The sequence below is a fragment of the Propithecus coquereli genome, unplaced genomic scaffold (genome assembly GCF_000956105.1).
Source record: "Propithecus coquereli isolate 6110/MARCELLA unplaced genomic scaffold, Pcoq_1.0 Scaffold111, whole genome shotgun sequence".
Classification (NCBI taxonomy): Eukaryota; Metazoa; Chordata; class Mammalia; order Primates; family Indriidae; genus Propithecus; species Propithecus coquereli.
In genome coordinates this window covers 5302643-5307620 of record NW_012135081.1, presented here as the reverse complement: position 1 = coordinate 5307620, position 4978 = coordinate 5302643, and positions in this window count along the sequence as shown.

Here is a 4978-nt window from a genome sequence, read left to right as displayed (position 1 = left end):
TAAAGGTTTAAATGTGAAAAATAAAACTTTAAAGTCTTTAGAAATATATAGAATAATATCTCTATGACCTACAGGTAGAGGGAAGTCATAAAGAAGATTCAAAAAGCCCAAATTATGCAGACAAATTCTGATTAATATGACTATATTAAAGTTTAAAACTGAACCAAAATTATCACCATAAATAAATCTAAAAGATTTATTTTAGATGCCACTGACATAGAAGATACTTGAAATGTATATACCAAAGGAATAGTAGCCAGAATATTATAGAAAACTTTGCAAACTAATTATTTAAGACAAAAGACAATTCATTCAATATAAAAATCAGCAAAAGATATGAATGTGCAATTCACAGAAGAAATGAAAATAGCCAATAGACACCTAAAGAAGTTCAACCTCACTGATAATTAGAGGAAGGCAATTTAAAACAGTGAGAAAGTATTTTCATATCCATCATATTTGCAAAATTTTTAAATCAAGTGTTGGAGGAATGGGAAAAATCAGACACATTGTGGGTACCACCATTTGCCTTGACCATTTTGGAGAACAACTTGGCAATGTGTGTTAAAGTTGAAGATGCTCATATCACATAACCCCACAATACTAACCTAGGTATACAAGGAGGTAAGAACAAAAATATCCTTGCAGTATTTTTAGTAAGAGAAAGAAATAGAAAACCAAACATCCATCAACCAGGGACTAGATAAATAAGTTGGCTATGTTTATGCAATGGAATCCTGCAGAGCAGTTTAAATACGTGAGCTAGAGGTATCACTAAAGATAAATCTCAAAAATTAATGCGGAATGGGGGGGAAACATGTTCTAGAAGGAAACAAAAGTGTGAGGCCATTTACATAAAATTTTAAATCTGCAAAGCAATACTTTATAATACTAATGAATACGTGATTATGTGATTAAAAAACTAAAAGCATAAAAGGTAACGATAAACTCAATTAATGATAGTATATAGATCTGGGTAGAAAGGGAGAGGATTCAAGGTTAATGAGTACTTTACTGTTTTGTTTTTAATTAAATACACATACCATTAAAATTTGATGTAGTTATTAAAATTTAATCTAGTAGGTACGTCAAACAGGCGTTTCAATATATTATTCTATTCTTGTCTATTTATTTTAATTATTTCACAAACTAGATTAATTGTAATCAGTTTTAAATATCTATCACAGAACTAGTAAAAGGGAAATTCACACAGCCATGCAACATTATGAAAATTTAGCTGTCCAATAGTGCCCTCTCCTGTTCAAAGTAGTCTATGACCAATAATTTACAGCAAAAATCAATACTGAAGAAGCCAGAGAAGTCTCCCACGTACAGTACTTCCCTCCCTTTCACTCCAGCAGGAAGCAGCCTCCACACCACAAGCGTCATGTTCTGGGATCTAGAGAATGTGACAAAAACACATAGTTTGTAGCAATTACTCTGTACAAAGAGTTTCTCCCAGGCAAATGAGGAGCTGGGAATTTGAGGAAAGCCGTCAGTGCAGGGCACACAGGCTGGAAAAAAGTCTCTGGGCCCTCTGGGTGTCAGTGTGTCAAGGCAAGAGAATACAGGGGTGGCATGGGCACAGGGGACACTGGCTGAGTGAAGGACAAGGCCAGGGTCTGAGCTGCCAGTGGCCTGAGAGAAGTCTGAGCCAACCCTTTTATTTACAAATGAGGAGTTTGAGGTCCAAAGAGTAAGAGTGTCTCTTCCTGGGTCACCCAGTGACTCCAAATCACACAAAGAAATGCACCCAGGGTAAGAGAATTAGACACGAGGTGCTATCTGTCCTTGTGCATGAGTCCTAATCAAGTCCCTGAGAATGTGCACTAACGCTGCACTCGAGTCTGGTTAATATGCCCTCCCCCATCATTGTCACCTTCACCCACCCACCGAGCATAAGGGGCTGTCACAGAATCATCCTCTCATATTAGCTCAAAACTCAGAACCTCCCTGGGGAAGAGGCAGCTGGACAAAGTAGCCTGTCAAAGAGATCTTCCTATTGCTGCTGCAACAAATTACTGCTAATTTAGAGGCTCAATTAAACAACGTAAATCTTATAGTTCTGGAGATCAGATACCTGAATTGGGTCTCACAGAGCTAAAATCAAGTCATCAGCAGGGCTGTATTCCTTCTCGGGGCTCTATAGGAGAATCCATTTCCTTGCTTTTTCCTTCTAGAGGCTGCCTGCATTCCTTAGCTCATGTGCTCCTTCCTTCTTCGAAGCCAGCAGCATCACTCCAGCCCATGCCTCACAGCTCCTTCTCTGACTCTGACCCTCCATGTTCCTCTCCTATGTATAAGGACCTTGTGACTTCCCAGATAATCCTGTATAATCTCCCCATCTCCATGTCAGTTGATCGGCAAACTTAATTCCCCCTACAACCTTTAATTCCCCCTCAGCCCATGTAACATGGCATTCACAGGTTCTGGGGGTTGGGATGTGAGCATCTTGAGTAGAGGGGGCCTTTTTCTGCCCACCACACTAGTCTCAGCCAGTACTGGTTTGAAGAAAGGCTGCACACTCCAACTCATGGTCTTCCCTTTATCCTTCCCTGATGCTCAGTTCCCTCTCTCTCTCCCTCTCTCTCTATTTTCAGACACACACACACGCAATGGCCTTACCCCAATTACTGGCCTAAAAATGTACAAATAATAAAGAACAAGAATCATATCACTCATCATTCAATGATTTCATGTATACAAGATGCCTGGTGGCAGGGAATCTCCCCATTTCTCTCCTCGTTACCCACGGCAGGGTTCTTCTGCTCCCCCTCTCCACCAGCCATCCTGAGATTCCTCTACAAATTTCGTGGCTTAATACAAGCTCATTCTGCTTCCTGCATATTTTTATAACTCCTCAGGACATAGATGAGCAAGAATTGTTTTCATTTCAGAAAATATTTATTGAGCACATATTATATGCCAGCATTATGCACAAAAATTCCTGCCCTCAAGGAGCACATGCACACACAGACTCTAATTTCAGAGCTCGGTGCTGCTCTGGAGCAGTGTGTGAGCGCCCAGAGGGAATCATTAACTCTGAGCTTCCCAGGAAGGCCTGGCGAATTCACAGGTGATGACTTTTATGCAGGGCCCTCAGAGTGGCTATTTTGACACAAGAGAAACTAGGGAAGAGCATTTCAGGGAGAGGGGGTAGAATAAATAAAGGCAAGGAAATGGGAACATCACTGGAATGTTCAGGAACAGGTGGATGTATCATGAATAAGCAGTGGAGGGACGGCAAAAGGGTGGGAAATGAGACAGAGAAGAAGTTTGAATCGGGTTATGAAAGGCCTTGAATGTCTGTCTGAGTGGGTGTCCTGACTTCAGCGTTTCTGTGTTTCCTCACCGCCGCCTAACCCTGCAGCCCGGCACAGGAAAAGGACTGGCTGATAGTCGACTCACTGGAGTTTCAAGGAGGGCTTCTTCCTCTGCCCCTTGTGGGCAAGCCCCCTGCCCCCCAGATCCCTGAGAACCCAAGGACAGGAGTGACAACTTTGGTGACTTCTCTGGGTCCCTTTCCCTCTAACTATGCCTATATTTGTTATGGAGCTTGTCCCTTTCTCTGATAATTACTCTTTCAGAATTGGCTGGAGAAGGCCAGAGACAGGAGGGATCCTGGGTATGTGGCAAGGTTGACAGTTTTCTATATTTATTTGCCGCCTGGATTTTCCGAAATCGTAAAAGGGATCGAGAGAGGGGGCCTCTTCCGTCCTGCATCCCCAGCACTTGCTTCCTCCATCCATTCTGATGGGACCTCCTTGATATTTTGGTCCCTTCACCCTTTCCTTCCTTGGGGCTCTGGAAGCATTCCCACCCCACTCTACCTCCCCTTCCCACTAACACGCAACATGTGCACCAGTTGTTCCTCTGCCCCTTCCTCCAGGAAGTTTTCCCAGAGCATCCCCACACTCCCCAAAGTCTGATGACTCCTCAGGGCTCCTGATGATTCAGTAGGACTTTAGAATTTAATTTTCAGTAAATCAGCTAGTGACCTTGATGACAGGCGAGGAAAAACTAGTTAGTCACTTTTCACAAATAAACCAGAACCTCTACATTTCATGCGTTCGGTGCGTGGGATCAGGAAATCAAATGCAGAAAGGAAAAGTGATAAAGACAGGAGTGGAGACACCAACGCAGCCCAGGCACTGAAGGTGAAAGAAAAGGCAGAAAGGAATTGGCCACGTTGGAGAGTTAGGAACAGGACGTTGTGGTCAGGGGCAGGGGGATATTTGAATGAAGAATTTCATAAATGGAGCAAACCTAGGTAATGAATTGGGCCCGTGTGTTGCCACAGCAGATGAGATGAAACTTATTGGAAAAGAGGAGGTAAAAGAACTGGAAGGCCCCAGAAAACAAAAATTATCCAGGATGTTGGCAGGATGTGGGATACCTGATCCAGGAGTCAAAGTCTTACATGAAGGAAGGGGAGTAACTGGGCCATGAGTGGAGGAAGCAAGAAGAAGGGGTAGCAGAGGACAGGAGCCCCAGGGGAGCAGAGGGAGCCAGGTGGTCAGGAACCTGCAGTACAAACAAACCAAGGTGCTCAACACGAGTGTAGCCTGCGGGCCCCAGCCCCGAGGAGCCGGACGCAGAGCACCGCAGGCTGCAGGGCAGGAGCCTCCCAGGGAAGGAAGCGCTCCTGAGAACCACGTTTTGTTCTTTTTGCAGTTTTCTGCTTAAATGATTCATTCCTTCCTACTTTCTTTTGGTTTCTTTGGCTTTATATTCTAATTTCTCAAGTTAAACGTTTTGTTCCTGTACTTTCAATCTATCTCGTTTTGCAATAAAAATCATTGAAAATGAAAATTCTCTGAGAACCACATTGATTGCAATCACATGTTAAGATGGGAACTGTTTTATATTGTCAGTTCTCAAATAGCCCGTAAATGAATGTTCAGTTTTCCCTTTGGCCAAGAAATACTCAGAAAATTGCTCTTTTATATATTTCTAAGTGGTTTAAAATTTTTTCGGT